Source organism: Stegostoma tigrinum, chromosome 37 (genome assembly GCF_030684315.1).
Source record: "Stegostoma tigrinum isolate sSteTig4 chromosome 37, sSteTig4.hap1, whole genome shotgun sequence".
Classification (NCBI taxonomy): Eukaryota; Metazoa; Chordata; class Chondrichthyes; order Orectolobiformes; family Stegostomatidae; genus Stegostoma; species Stegostoma tigrinum.
In genome coordinates this window covers 19,893,035-19,909,808 of record NC_081390.1, presented here as the reverse complement: position 1 = coordinate 19,909,808, position 16,774 = coordinate 19,893,035, and the positions used below count along the sequence as shown (strand labels likewise).

At 43.9% G+C, this 16,774-nt stretch overlaps 1 long non-coding RNA gene across 1 annotated transcript in view; it reads right to left on the bottom strand.

The window, feature by feature from the left end:
• Positions 1-12,549: 12,549 nt before the first annotated feature.
• The window catches only part of LOC132206362 (uncharacterized), a 339,788-nt gene continuing 335,563 nt past the window's right edge, over positions 12,550-16,774 (bottom strand). Inside the window, exon 4 of the long non-coding RNA XR_009443002.1 lies at positions 12,550-12,639. This is a non-coding gene — a long non-coding RNA (uncharacterized LOC132206362). The remainder of the gene's footprint in view (positions 12,640-16,774) is intronic.

Genomic DNA, 16,774 nt, shown 5'->3' with positions numbered 1-16,774 from the left:
CTTTGCGCTGTGGAAGGAAACCGGAGCACCCCAACGAAACCCACACAGACACAGGGAGAATGTGCAAACTCCACACAAGGGTGGAATCGAGCCCAGGTCCTTGGCGCTGCGAGGGAGCAGGGCTACCCACTGAGCCACCATACCACCCAGACAACAGTTAAGACAGCATGTTTTTTAAAAAAGCAGGGCTCAGCAACAGGAACTGAGCAATCACATCCCTCAGATGACTGGAGCCACAGGACTTGGAAATAGTCAGAACATTATGGGGAGGTAGTGCTACAGTGGCAATGTCACAAGCTAGTAATCTAATGCTGAGAGCAGTACTCTGGGGATCTGGGTTCAAACCCTTTCATGGTAGATGGGGGAGCTTGAATTCAATTAAAGCTGAATTTAAAAGCTAGCCTAATTGCTTTTTGTTATAAAACTCATCTGGCTCACGAATGTCCTCATTGGGGAAGGAAATCCCTACCTGTCTGAACTCCATATGACTCCACAGCTACTGCAATGTGATTTCCTCTTAACTGCTTAAATAGTTTGGTATTAAAGAAATGGACAATAAATTCTCACTTAGCTTCATTGACTAAAGAACTGAATGGAGTAAAGGTAAGCAGGGAGATATTTCTTGAGGAGCTGTTATCACACATCTTTGGAGCAGGTGGGACTTGAATCATTGGTGACGTTCCTCCTAGCTCAGAGGCAGGCACACTACCACTGCCTCAAATGACACCCCCCCTCCCCACCCACCCTCAATGCACTTTGCTTCTTCTAGCAATTTTCTAATCGATCTGTTCAGGGCATTACTACACACCTCTGGAGCTGGTGGGATTTGAACCCAGGCCTCCAAGCTCAAAGGTAGGGCCATGAACTTTCTCCCTCAAGAGCCCCTCAGGCCATGTGAGGAGAGGAACATCATCAACAATTTCCACATGTTTCAACAGACTCCTTATTGTCCAAGGAAGTTGCAGATTATATTCAAGTCGCCTCCCATCTCCTGGGGTAGCACATTGGCTCAGTGGTTAGCACTGCTCCTTCACAGCGCCAGGGACTCAGGTTCGATTCCACCCTCGGGCGACTGTCTGTGTGGAGTTTGCATGTTCTCCCTGTTTCTGCGTGGGTTTCCTCCGGGTGCTCCGGTTTCCTCTCACAGTCCAAAGACATGCAGGCTAGGTGGATTGGCCATGCTACATTGCCCATAGTGTTCAGGGATGGGTCTGGGTGGGATGCTCTGAGAGTTGGTCTGGACTTGTTGGGCCGAAAGGCCTGTTTCCACATGGTAGTGATTCTATGATCTATAATCTCTTCAAAAATCAAACTACCACTGGCCGATTAAGCTTGATCATTTGTACAATATTTTCCAAATCTCAGACTTGCCCATACAATTCTCTCAGGATTAAACCATGACAAGTTTAAACACATCAAAACAGAAAGTGCTGGAGAAACTCGGCAAATCTGGCAGTAATTGTGGAGCGAGGAAGAGTTAGTATATCGAGTCCAACTGGACTCTTCTTTGCAGCAAATATTTACGTCCCTGCGCCGATATACACAGCAAGTTTGAGCATCTTTGCAAGCTTAAAATAACAGGTAATGTAAACGCTAGAGTGCTGACCTTGCCACCACAATGGCTTGCTAACACAATATTCAATGAAAGCGAAACAAAAATGCCATTCTATCTTGCTGAGATTGATGCCAAAAGCAGGATTACTAAATTCAGTGCTATCAGGTCTGAATAGATGTGAGAACTCGTCACAAAAATCCACATGTAGTGTTTCACAGTGCTGTCAGATCAATGCTGATACAACAAACACAATGATGCAGTTGGATACCATCTTCCTGTATACAAAGTGTTACATTCCATGACGAGTGTACTGCTCATGCATATGCACATGCTCCTCGTTGATTTCAGCTACAATGAGGTGCAAAATAGTTGAAACCCATTCAGCCCCTCCAGCCTGTTCTGCCATCCAATCAGTACACGAATGATCGCCAAGCTATCCACTTTGGTTCTGTAGCTCTGTAGAACAAGGACTTATTGATCTCAGTTCTGGAATTTTGCAACTGACCTGTCAGTTTCCTTGGGGCAGAATATTTCAGATTTCCACTCCTCATTGTATGATGAAATTACTTCTATGCATCACCTTTGAAAGGTCTTGGATAAAGCATCCACACCATGGACTTTGGTGTTTTGCACACTGTACAATGAAATGACATGGGGTCAGTGCTGAAATAGAAAATCGAGCAATATAAAAGTGGATTGCAAGGGTTTTTTCAGATATCTAAAATGTAAGCGAGAAAGCGGCAAGAGTGGAGACTGGACCGCTGGAGAAGCAGTAACAGGGAATAAAGAAATATCGGAAGCACTGCATAGTCCACTGCATTAGTCTTCATGATGGAAGACACAAGTCTACACCAGAACTTCAAGTGTCAGGGACAGAGATTGGTGTAGTGACCATCACTAAGGAGAAAGAGAAGAACTTTTTCACTCTGTTTTTGCACTTCGGTATATTTGTACCCAAGATGGCACTGGGTGCATGGTAACATGATACACTTTTCACCGTATCCCTGTAATCGAGTACACTTGACAATAAAAATCTAAATCTGAATCACTCAAGGTTATTTTAGGAGCTATCGCATCTGTCTATGACGTCCTGGGTCTCAGAGCAGAAAGGCAACATGAAGACTTTTGACTTTCTACAGCCAACTGCACCATTTCAGCTACCCAACCCTCCAAGTGCTGGGATTTCTTCCTGAAATGTCTCCTCTCTAGTTCTCTGCGTTTCTTCAGGAGTATCTTTAAAATGTATCTCATTGGCCAAACACCCACTCACATCACACGGAATGAAATCTTGTTGTACGTACAAGTCCTGCAAAGCACCTTGGCACATTTACTACATTAATGGTGCTAGTTAAATACAAGTTGTTGTATCATCACCATCCCATATTATGGCTGCCATACATCAACTACACACTTTTTATGTGACAGGTTTATATGAATGGGTAGTGAGAGGTAAAATCAGTTGCATTTTATCAGGCTGGTTACTATATAGTACTGTGTTAGGTGTGATTTATGAGAACTGTTAGGACCCACTACAGTCTGTGTTTGTCCATTGTTAATACAGTCCTAATACTCACCGTTTTTGGTTTCAAATGAATTTCTCTTAGCCTTTGCTTTCTTGAATACGCGATTAAATCACTGGGCAATGTAGTCTGAAGATAGCATTTGTTTGAGTTCTGAGATCTGGACAATAGATCAGCCCGTAACAGGTGTACAGTGACATATAATATCCCACGACCTCAACCCCAGTTATCAGAACAAAGCAGTAATGCACTTGGCGTCTACAATCTTACAGAAACTGCAGAATGACAGCAAACCGAAATAACATCAGTCACAAGAGCAGCAAGAGACCATTCAGCCCCTTTGATTTTGTTCTGCCCTTCATTTAGATCGTGATCGATCTGTATCTGAATTCCACTTTGCCCATTTTGTTTCTCAAAATGCTTAATATGCCCGGCTAATAATAGTCTGTTTTGAAATTTTTTAAGCTTTGCAGACAGGAGAGCTGCGCATTTCCACGGCTTTCTATGCCTTTTGGAATAGAGCATGCAGCGCTGCAGCTTCATACTGATCCCACTCAGAGAAACACTGAAAGTACGTTCAGGAGGGGGCCACTCAGCTCTCTGAGCCTGTTCCACCATGATCATATCTGATCACCCACCACAGTGCCCTGTTCCTGCTTCTCTTTAGCCCCCAAGAGCTCCTTCTTGAAAACAGTCAATGATTTGGCCTCAAACCACTTTCTGAAGGAGAGAATTTCACTGACTCACCTCTCTCTGGGTGAAGAAATTTCTCATCTCTGCCCGAAATGGCCTACCTTAAGCGGCCCCTCATTCTCAGCTCCTAAATCATCAGGAACATCCTTCCTGCGTTCACCTTGACTAATTATGTTAGAATTTTAGAGATATCTGAGATTCAGATCCCCTCCCCCGCTCTTCTAAATTACCCTTTAATAAAGCAAAAGAAATCACACCCAAAAAACATGTGTATGTCATGTCTGTGTCATTCAACAAACAGCAACAGAAATATCGCGGCTCAGTGTGTTGGGAGACATATTCATTGACTCCCTTGACCACCCAGCCCTGCTTCCAACCTCAAATCATTGTTTGAAGAAAAGTGACGATAAGAAATTAAAAGAAAGCCTGGGATCGTAACGGTGAACAGGGGAGCAAGAATTTCCTCTTCTAAAGCACATGTTAGCAAATCAACTGTTGGAAAATCTGCAGCAAAGGCACTGCTAGTAATGAGTTAAGTGCACATTAGGAATTCAACAAAGAAACACAGAGGCAGTTCAGTCTTGCCAGGCAGTAGTAGCAATCAGGTCGACAATGCTGTCAGATCTCCATTAATCAAGGGGGCAAGCATGTAAGGTCTTCAACAGTATCCAAACAGAAAATCAGCACAACTAGCTGACCCGTGGCATCTCACGAGAGGCAAAGGGTCACCAAATTAAGCCATAAAATGAGTCCAGACCAGTGTCTGACACACAGGCAAAAACGGGGAAGGAATAACACGGCTCTCCCTCACCAAGCACTGAGAAGTAATAAGAAGGAAAACCATCTGAAGATGCCACCAAATGCGCCGCTTCTTCAGAAATTGAAACAACTCACGGGTCGCTCTGACTCACCGCCGAGACCAAGTATCAGTCGGAGAGATCACATCAGCACAGGCTTCCCACTCAGCCCCTCATCACTGGAGCCAAGTCCCAATCTCACCCAGCCAGCATTGAACCAGCAGCTGAGAAAAACCACATCCATGGAAAATAAACTGGAGGTGGGCAGTTTTTGGCTGACCACGCGCAAGCAGCTACAGACAGATTCACTGAGGAATTGACCAATTTTCACAGCTGAGGCCAGTTTGTGAAAAGAGCTTAAAAAAACTGACACTAATCTTGCACATACCAACCATGTGAAGTCATCCAGTTCAATCAGCGAAGGCAGGCTCTGACCCTTAGACCCAGGCAGCACTACATTGTTGTGAATGAGCAGGGATGCCAATGTGTTTTACTACAACCCTACTCAAAAACTGTCCAGAAGCTAAGTTTTCCATGTGAAATCGGATTTTGAGAAATACGTATTTCTTTGCACTGCAAACAGGAAAAAAGAACTTCAGCAAAAAATCTGGAATTTCGCTTTTTTGTTCAAAACAAAACTATTTCGATTACCTGACACTTTTGAGTGTAGATTTTCGTTCATATTATTTCTTGGAAAACAGCCAAGGCAAGGTTGCCTGCCGTACAAACAGCATTTTGGCACCGAATCACAGGCACAGATCCTTCGTTGACAAACAAGCAGTTTTAATCCCGGAATGGCACTTAGAGCCCTGTCAATGTTCAAGTGGAATTCTGTTCAGAAAAGGCTCCCATTAACTCCTGGCCCTTCGCTGCAATTCGTAATTTCACTTTCGGCAAAGCCTGAGCTCAAAGCTGATTTGCATGCCAATAGTGGAGGCAGGGAAAAGGCAGAAACGTAATCGAAAAGTGATTTAACTCCTCGGCAGTTTCAGGGCAATAGTGCCCCTCGCTGATTCTCAGCACTGCTGCAGGCAGACAGAACAAGGAAACAGCGCTCTGCACATTCAAAGAACGATAGGTAAAAGGGTTAAAAAAAAGCGGGACAAGACTAGTAGGACAGATCGGGAAACCTGTCACGAATTCACTGTGAAAAAGCAAATCCAGGCCAATCTCTCCATTTCAGTTCCATTTATCATTCAAAGGGTGGAAGTCTGAATCCCATTAATCAAAGACAAATCTGCAAACATGTTAGAAAGGGTATTATAACTGGAAAGAGTGCAGAGAAGATTTACTCGGATGCTACCTGGACTGGAAGGTTTGACTTAAAAAGGGGAGGCTGGATTGGCTGGAATTTTATTCCCTGGAGCGTAGGAAACCGAGGGCTGACCTTATAAAGGTCTATAAAATTATGAGGCATAGACAAGGCAGATAGCCAACAGTTTTTCCCCATGGTAGGGGAGTCTAAAATTAGAGGGCATAGGTTTAAGGCGAGAGGGGAGAGGTACAAAAGGGTTCAGGGGACAATATTTTTTCAGACAGCGGGTGGCGAGTGTCTGGAATGGGCTGCCAGAGGAAGTGGAAGAGGTCAGTACAATATTGTCATTTAAGATACTTTTGGACAGATACATGGATGGAATAGGTGTGGAGGGATACAGACCAAACTCAGGCAAATGGGACTGGACTATTTGCGAAAACTGGGCAGAATGGACAAGTTGGGCTGAGGGGCCATGCTGTAAACCTCTATGACTCTAACTTGTTCTCCTCCCCAACCCCCTTAAAATTTATCGTAAATTCATTGAGGCTTTCATGGGCAAGAGGTTGTGCTCAACTACTTCAATTCCAATGTTGTTGCAGTTTTATGAATTCTTTCGTCCATTGGTCCATTTTCGATGGGGACACAGCAGTAACCTGCTGACCCACACCTCAGTGATTACCAACAGATGGAAACAGGCGTCACTGCTACTACTCTTGATCCATGAAAATAAGCCCTGAAGGAACAGAAATGCATCCCTAGCATTGGCACCAAATTTCACGAACTGGTTTGGAGCTACAGGCATCTCCTGCTCTCATTATAGTCATTAACCCTTGGCTTGTGAGAGCATCGACTTCCACAACCTCACCCCGACACACAGACACACACACACACACCCCAAATTCTAACTGATTTCTCATTCTTGAAAGAACACAAAACAGCTCAGTCATCGGCAACCAGGAATATCTCAATCAGTTGGCAATGCTGCCTAACAATGCTGGAAGGAATAAGGGAATTATGGGAAACAATCAAAACAAACTTACAGAGCAGAGCTGCTTTCATGCAGCATCTTATGGGCGCCTCTCAAGGATCCCACAAAGGAAGCACCTCAAAGACCAGTAACTCTTACTGCACATGAGTTCGAGTGCATTGAAAGGTCCTGGGATCAGAAATAAAAACTAATAAAGAAGTGGTTGAATTTTTTTTAGATGTTTGCAACTTCAGAGGGGCCCCTGAGTGCAAAGTAGGATCCCACCAAATGTGACTGAAAAAAAATAACCAATTCCACGATTTTGGTCCAATGTGTCTGTCCTGGCTCCCAAAAGAGCTACACACCTAATCCTTTTCTCCAGCCATCCTGTGAATTCATCCCTTTCAATTATATATCCAGCTCTCTTTTCAAACATCCTGTGGAATCCACCGTCACCACTCTTCCAGCACATTCCAAATTCTAACAACTCTCTGAGTAAAGAGGTTTTTCCTCCCCTCCTACCCCTTCCTGAAATTGTGACTGCTAGTTATGCCAACTGGTGGAAACAGAATATCCCGCTTTACTCTGTCAAAATTGCTTGTAAGTTTGAACACCTCAGTAAGGTCACATCTTAATCCTCTCTGCTCAAGCCTAATTCCTTGAAATTTTTCTTGCATCTGAAATCCCTCATTTTTCGTATCATTAGTAAATCTCCCTTTGCACTCTCCAGGGCTTTAACATTCCGCCTTAAATAAGGTGCCCAGAACAGAACACTATGAGGGGTCAGCGGATCCGAAATGTTAACTGTCTTTTTCTTCACATTTGCTGCCAGACCTGCTGAGCTTGTCCTGCAGTTTTGTTTTGGTTCCTGATTTACAGCAGATTTAGTTCTTTCTGTTGTTACTAAACTACAAATGTGGTCTGGCCAATGATTTATAGGGTGTTAGAATCATTTCTTTGTTTTTATGCTATATTCCTCTGTTTAAAAATAACTGGTTTCAAGAACAGGCATAAAAGCCATTACATCCTGCGATAGAAAATGAGTGCTCGGCCAACAGACAGACAGACCCTAAAGATGTGCAGAAGATCCCAAGGGAACAATCAATATTAAATGATTCATCATTGGATCTGCTGACTCACCAGCATATCACATTTGCTGCAGATCACAGACAAGGAGCATTCACTGCAGCCGTGACCAAGTTTTCTCCAATCTGTCACTGTATGTGGGAAAGGTGAACATTTATTGGCCATCCCTAACTGCCCTTGAACTAAGTGGCTGGCTCCTCCATTTCAGAGGTTGGGTAAATACCAGCCACATTGCTGTGGGTCTGACTCACATGTAGCCCGAGTGAGGACAACAGATTTCCTTCCCTTGCTCTAAAGCAGAGTACGTAAAGACTAGTGCCTTGGCTTTTTGAAATTTATACAAAGCACATACCAGACACTCAATAGGTTTACTGCAGAGTAAAGTGTACAGATCATTGGGTTACACTTCAAAAAATACATGTGCCCAAGTGCATCAATTTCCACCTACTCGTCATGTCAGCTATTTAATGACAGGTCATCAAGTCCCTGAGAAAAACAGCGAGCAAAGTTTCTCAGCAAGGCATCCAGCTGAAATGTGTACAAACTCTTCTAATTTGTCTTCCAATCGCTTCTCTTCCCCTCTGGTTTAAAACCAGGTGTCTCCTCACCCATCTTGTAACATAACCCAAGGCTCTGTGAGTATAGCTCTGCAGTACAGCGCCAGGAACTGTGTCAAAGCAAGCCCAGGTTCAGTCAGCCTTCAACTATCCTCTGCTGTCTGGAGAAAAGCTCCTGTCTTCCACTTGGAACTTCCTCTCTTATCCTTGGGCACCGGTAACAACGCCAAAACTTGATGCCCATCCTGAATTTTGTTTGACCTGAGAGAGTTTCTCAGCCAATCCAAAGGGCAGTTAAGAGTCAATCACATTGCTGTGGATCTGGGGTCACATGCAAATCAGACCAGGAAAGGATGACAGATAAGGGAGCAAATTACTGCAGATGCTGGATTCTGTACTGAAAAAGAATTGCTGGAGATCACAATGGGTCAGACAGCATCCATGGAGAGAGAGAGCAAGCTAATGTTTTAAGTCTCGATGACGCTTCATCAGAGCTGGCAGATTTCCTTGCGGCAAGAGCATTGGTGAACCAGATGGGTTTTTACAACAGTCAGTGGCAGTTCTCACTTCGCCATTGCAGAGACTAACTTTATACATCAAATTTATTATTTGAATTTAAATTCCACCACCTACCAAAGTGGGAATTGAGCCTGTGCACTCAAGAGCATTCGCCTCTGGATTACTCGTCCCACGATGTTACTGCATCTCCTCTTGGTGACCAGATCAAGCAACTGGGTGAGAACGTGCAGCAGTAACTAACTCCCTTTCTTGACCATAAAAAGCACAGCTACACCTATATCCATTGTGGAGCTCGACAGGATCTGGTTAATGCAAACATGGAGCACTAGTTCTGATGAAGAGGATCTCTCATCCCTACAGGCACCACCTTAATCAATCCAGGGCCAGGGCACCTTGGAGAGAAGCTGCCAATTTACATCATTACCAATTACTCCTGGCTTTTCCAACCATCTTGGTCTTCAGACGAGCCTAACCTCTAAGCAAATTACAACAACACAAATCCAATTCCCTCTGGACTGGAATCCCAAACTCTTTCCCATGTTTTCCAGCTCTGGCAGAGCCTTTGAAATATCAGTATTGAGTGAGAAAGACAACCACTTTGCTGACACAACATCTTTCACACCCTTGGGCAGTTTTACAAGGTGTTTGTCGCCATTAGCTGCTTCTGAAGTACCATGGCTGCTGTACTGGCAGCCAATTTACTCACAGCAAGGCCCCACTAACAGAAAATGAGATAAAACACTGACTAAGCTGTGGTGGTAGCAGAGCCGAAGAAATCTATGTTGGATGAGAAGCTTAGACGAGAACATCTTCAGCTTAAAGATCTCCTATGAGGGTCGACTAGTCCAGATGTGAATGAACATTACTCTATCTCCATCATGATGCAGTCACATTTCTTACTCAACAAACCCTCATTTGGTGTCACCTGTAGACCTTGCCCAGGCTAGTGACGTTGTATTCATAAGTACTCCACATGTACTCCTTACAAATCTGTTGGAAGTTCCCTCATAAATGAACGAGAAATTCACAGAGCCATTTCAGCTGTGGAATTTGGGTTATTTCTTCACTAAACAACCCATTAAAATCCAGGCATCAGTATGCAGCTCACAGAAAGCACAGCAGGACCTGCCAATCACACACAATCTGTCTCCTTCCATTTCCCATCACAGTGCAGCAAGCGTTTTGCAATCAGAGCACCAAAATCTGTCAGCTTCGCAGATGTGTTGCCAATTTAAAGTGCAGGTAACCCAAGTGATGGGTGAAAACTTATTGAATCTTAAAAGTCTACATTCAAGGTAAGAAAGCATGCAAAATGTCTCAAGCCAAGTAAACGAAAAGTTATGCGCAGGTTTTGAGATAGATTTCTTTTAACAAGCTTTTTCTTCACCTTGAAGTAAATCCGTACAGTCTTGCGCAAATAGCACAAAGTTTCCGTTCCTTTTTATCAGCCTCATTCCTCAAATGTGAACGATTACCGACATGATCAAAACTAAAATCTCAGATTTTCCTTCAGTTTGTTGTCAAAATTCCTTTCTGTCAGAACTAAAGATACAAGTGCCCCATTATTTACCAAGTCAGGACTGTGGTGGAATACCCCCCACTTCACTGGATGAGTGCAGCTCTAACAACACTCAAAAAGGTCAACACTATGCAAGGCAAAACGGTTCACTAGAGCAGCACACTAAATCATGCACGGGTTGACAAGTGGGAAGTAACATTCACACCACACAAACACTAGGCAATGACAATCTCCATCGAGAAATAAACTAACTAACATCTCTTGACATTCAATGGTGCTACCATCACTGAATCTCCCACTATCCACATCCTTGGTGTTACCATCAGAAACTCAACTGGACTCGCCACATAAACACAGTGGCTACAGTTGTTGGCTCAGAAGCTGGGAATACTGCAGCGAGTAACTCATGTCCTGACTCCTCAAAGCCTGCCCACCATCTACAAGGCACAAGTCAGGTGTGAGATCGAATACCCCCCAATTTCCTGGACGGGTGCAGCTCCAACAATGCACAAGAAGCTTGACATCCTCCAGGGCAAAGCAGCCGCACTATATACACAAACATCAAATGTTTCCATCAGCAATGCTCAGTCGCAGCAGTGTGTACTATCTACAAGATGCACTGCAGAAATTCACCAAAGGTCCTCAGACAGCACCTTCCAAACCCACGGTCACTTCTATCTAAAACAGCAAGACAGCAGGTATATGGGAACGCCACCACCTGCAAGATCCCTCCCAGGCCACTCACCATCCTGATTTCGAAATATACCACTGTACCTGGGTCAAAATCCTGGGATACCCTCCCTAACGGCATTATGCATCTAACTACAAGGCAGCTCACTATCACCTAGGTAACTAGGAATGGGCAATAAATGCTGGCCATCCAGCTGTGCCCACATCCTGCGAATACATTCGCACCCTTCACCACCAACAGCAGAAATGTACTCCATCTGTAAGACACACTGTCACAACCCGTCATGGCTACTCAGACAGAATCTTCTAAACCCACGACCATGATCATCCTGAAAGAGAACAGCAACAAATGCATCAGAATGCCACCATCTGCAAGTTGCCCCCTGGATCACTTACTATCCTGAGTCACTGTTCCTTCTGTGTCACTGGGTCAAAATCCTGCAGCTCCCTTCCCAACGAGGCAGCTCATGACAACTTCTCAAGGGCAATTAGGGATGGGCAATGAATGCTGGCCATGCCGGCGCTGCCCACATCCCATAAATGAATTTTTACAAAGTCTAAGGACAGCAACAGTTACCTGACTAATGCCAGTCTGTAACGAGCAAAGGTCTGCATATTTTGCACCAGAGTCATTCTGCACAATCTAAACCAACCAAACACAAGTCACGATTTTCTTAAGAAGTATCCAGACACGAAATGTCAGCCTTCCTGCTCTGAAGATGCTGCCAGGCCTGCTGTGTTCATCCAGCTCTACACCTTGTTATCCTTCACAACAGATCAGCTTATTTTAGGGGGGGAAACGATGAAATTGATCACTGGGCACTTGTCACCTTCGCTTGTCTGTGTAAGCAGTCAGAGGTGTTTCTTCCAGTTGAGAATTTTAGCCTCATGTAGCAAATCTTCTCCCAATGAAACCCACAACCAGACTGTCCTGATATTTGATACTGCAGGTTCTTAGAGCTGGTATCTGGAACAACCAGATAGTTACACAACTAACCGATGCACACATTCACCATTGTGCAGGAAGTGCATGTGGACGTGTTTACGGGTGTGTTTTTTTTCCCCTTTGGCGGGTATGGTATGTGCCTCAGGCATTACCAAAAATCCCTTTCCTGTAACAATTAACAAGCAGTTCCTGGAAATCCACACAAAAGACAAGACGGCCACTCTATTAATGGAAGGCATGTCTGTTGAATGAAAGAATTCAACCCATGGCAAGCCTCAACAGAAATGCTCTTAAAACTTGTTTACCGTAAGACTGTCATGCCCACATGTACAAATGCAATTTACAAATCTGACTGCATTAATTACAGACTGGTGTGGTGGAATGGGTTGGGGGCAAAGTGGGGCGGGGGGGGATGGTGTAGAAGGAATCCAAGCATGCATAGCTCACCTAAAACTTCAGAGCCTGAGGCTAGGAGGAACCACAGGTGTTGTGAATCGACAAATATTTCTTCCCAGCAAGAATACCCTTTCTGTGGCTGCGGAAAATAAAATTCAAGAGAAACGGTGGATTAGCAAAGTCAATAACTCCCGAATGATTTCAAATATTTGTTCAAGAAAGGTCTCAGAAGCACACGCCTGCTCCTGCGCCCTGTTAAATATTAAAGGCAGCTCACGCTAACTGGAAAGCCGAGATTAAACTTGTTGCAAAGCTTTAACTGCGATTCAGTGGGTGTCCAAGATGATTAAGAAGGGTTCCGCAGCCCCTCGTCACAGAGGGAAAAGGCTATTGCAGCATGTCGTGCTACAGTTTGAGGCCAGGCAGTGCAAGAGGCTGGAAAACTGAAAGGCAAACAGCACATGTACACAATGGGTCACCCACATCCAGAGCATTAACTTTTCTCACTCTCCCACCCCTGGGATATCGAGTGACCTGTTTTGAGCCTTAATCATTTGCTATTTTAATTTTAATCTTTTTACTTATTATCCCCCAACAGAGGAGGGAGCACTGGGCTTTGTCAAATTCCTTTCTACAATACAGCGTAACATGCCAAAGTTTCTTGGCTTCGTTCTGCTGCCTTCCATTTCCCCAACTTTAATCATTCCCTCACTGAAGGTGGTGCCTTGAAATACTGCACTAATTATGGATGGGGATGGTCGAATTGGGGGAGGGTGGGGTAGACATTTAGAGTCCCTAAATCCTCTTCATAAGCCCGGTTACCTCTCTCTCTTCTCTTTTAAAATGATCCCTTAAAAGTTACCTCTTTAGATATCTGCCTTAATATTTCCTTTCATGGCTCAGTGTCAAATATTGCGGAGTGAATTCTCCTGCGATGACAACCCTGCGCCCCCTGGCATTTTCACGACGTTACAGGTGCTACATAAAGACAGGCTGGCTGCTTAGAAACAGGGCTGTCTGTTTTAAATTTGGTTGTGCACAGTCAATAAAAACAGACAACACGCCAACAGGAATACATGACTGTTGAGAACGCCTGCGCCCCAGGAAGGAAAAAGACCCACACAGAAGCAAATCAACTCAGAACAAAATTCAGAATTTTCCAAATGGATGCCCAAGTTTTTCGTATCAGCTGGGAATCAATGGATGGCACACTCGCTTCGGACTCAGAGGTGTGCAAGTTCAGTTCCCACTCTTGAGGCCTGAGCCTATTATATGGGCCATCACTCCAGTGTCACTTCTGAAGCAGCGATGCAGGGGTGATGGTGCCATCTCTCGAAACAGCCATTAAACCAGAGCATCGCCTGTCTCTTCAGGTAGGTATAAAAAAGTCAATTTTAATTTTACTTTATTCATTAAAACAAAACCTTTGTACATATACGTAGTCACAAATGCAGTTCATTTCTGTACAGTAGCATATTAAGGAAACAAACATTGGAGTTTGACTCTATCCAAACAAACCAAAGACATCTCTTACACATTCACGACTATATTTACATGCATTTGGGGCACAAGGAGAGTCCAAGAACCGCAAAGATCCCCATTTAACTTCAGCAGAAAGGTCTTTCCCCACTGTGCCCCCGTCGGTGCCAAAGGAAGAGCAGGAGGGGTCCTGCATAGAGCAGAATAAAGCAGGAAATGCTGCAGCTAACTGGTGTATAGAAAGCTTCCACAAACATGTATGTGGTCACTATCACAAGCTTCTATATTTTGATGTTGGCTGAGGGGCAAACACTGGCCAAGATACCACTGTGAGCTCTTTATTAAAAAAATGCCACATTGCACCATCTTTGATAACAAGGTGTAGAGCTGGATGAACACAGCAGGCCAAGCAGCATCAGAGGAGCAGGAAAGCTGATGTTTCGGGCCTAGACCCTTCTTCAGAAGGTCTAGGCCTTCCTGCTCGGCCAGCTGTGTTCATCCAGCTCTACACCTTGTTATCTCAGATTCTCCAGCATCTGCAGTTCCCACTATCCATTGCACCATCTTTACCATGTCTCTTATACAGAGTGGGAGAGAATGAGCCTACAAACTCGTATTCAGGGATCTAATATGTCATAGAAGCAAAAACAGTCCCTTCAGCCCATCAAGTTTGCAGCACCATCCAACAAGATGATAACCCTCAACTCCACTTTCCTGTCCCATAACCCTTACTGATTGAAAAATCTGTCTCTCTCAGCCTCGAATGTACTTAATGACGCAGCCTCGACAGTCCTCTGTGGCAGAGAATTCCACAGGTTCACTCCCATCTGACAAAAGAAATTCCTCCTCATCTCCATCTTAAAACTTCACCCCCGGCATCAAGTTGTTCTAAATCTTTTAGGATATTTTGTTCATCTTTATCAGAGCTAGTCACCCACTGGAATTTCACCCCAGTAACCATTATTCATCAGCAAGGGTCAGCCGATGAGTCCAATTGTATATTATCCTGGGCAAACAACACCCATCCGCAAGAACACCAACACATGCACGCTACTGCTGAAGACACGCAATGGGAAACGAGAGCAGCGAAGCACGTTAAGGCTCACCAGCATGCGATCAGTAACCTCAAGCTCAGGCAGGAAGCTCACTTGTGGTCCTTATGACGTGCTAGACTCTGTTACAAAACTGAGTTTCCAATCAGTGCTATCTCATCACTCAAATCAAAAATGTAACAGTAGTCTCTTTCGATAATATCAGGAGACCATTCATGGCACCTAACCCACACTTTTTTCTTTGAAAGACTTACAGCAAACGTTTTATTAAGTGGCACCTATGGGAGCAGGATCTTGCCATTTGATCAAGTAATCTGGATAATGAAGAGGTAAGCATAACTGTGGTACACCCTGACCAAGCAAAGCTTTGAGACACTAGCATTCCTCAAAAAATCTACATTAAAAACATCAAAATTCCTCCTAAAATCAATATAAAGAGACACAGTAAGTAATAGAAAGGTACTGCAGCGGGTATACGTATCATTGTTATACTCTATTTACTGCATAAATACTCTGACATCGCAGTAGATCAAGATTTTGTTTAGAATTAGAATTAGACTTTATAGTTTATCAAAAGTGCCAGTTAAAACAAAGTTTGCTGTAGGTGCTTTCCTTTATTTTCTCCTTGTAGCCCCATAAATATTTCCTAATGAAATATTTATTTAATTTTCCTCTTTTATGTTACGATTGAATCTGTTTCTGTCGCTCTAGCAGTACAGCACACTGCATAAAGATTTGAAGAAACTGGGGCAGGAGTAAGCCATTCGGCCTGCCTGGCTGATCTGTAAGACAATGTATGATCTTTTAGTCCACCTTAGGCCTTATCCTAAGATGCCTCAATTGCTTTAGCATCCAGAAAATCCATCAATCAATCTCAGTCCTGAACATACTGATGAAGGGAGCATTCACAGTTCTCTGCAGTTATGCTCTCTTCCAATGTTTTCCATCAGGCAGAAGATACAGAAGCTTCACCACATGCTCCAACAGGTTCAAGAAGAGCGTCTTCCTGGCTGTTCTCAGACTGCTGAATGGACCTCTCTAACTTCAAATAATGTTGATCTTGCTCTGTGCAGCTGTGATCTTGTATGCCTCACTCTGTCTAAACACCCTATGATCTGTACGTCCTTGTTTGCTACAATCTGCCTGCACTGCTCGCAAAACAAAACTTTTCACTGCACTTTGGTACACGTGACTACAATCAATCAAATCAAAGCTTCACAAACCTCAGAGACGAAAACGTTTTTTGCTTCTAAATGGCCAACCTTTTATGCCAAAACCTCAACAGCGTCCTCCTCTCCTTGCCGAGCTTGTTTGAGATTCTTCACACAGGGAAAACAACCTTTCGCAACATCTACATTTCAATGAGATCACATGCACGCTACTGCTGAAGAGACTGAATGGCAAATGAGAGCAGTGAAGCATGTTAAGGCTCACCAGCATGCGATCAGTAACCTCAAGCTCAGGCAGGAAGCTCACTTGTGGTCCTTTACGATGTGTTAGACTCTGTTACAAAACTGAGTTTCCAATCAGTGCTATCTCATCACTCAAATCAAAAATGTAACAGTAGTCTCTTTCGATAATATCAGGAGACCATTCACTGCACCTAACCCACACTCTCAAATCTGCTCAATGATGTACTGTTGATTTTTCTTTAGTCACCTCATTTTTCAGGAATCTCTGATTGTCCATGAGAAGGTGGTACTGAGTAACCAATTTGAACTCAATGCAAAGATTTGCTGGGTC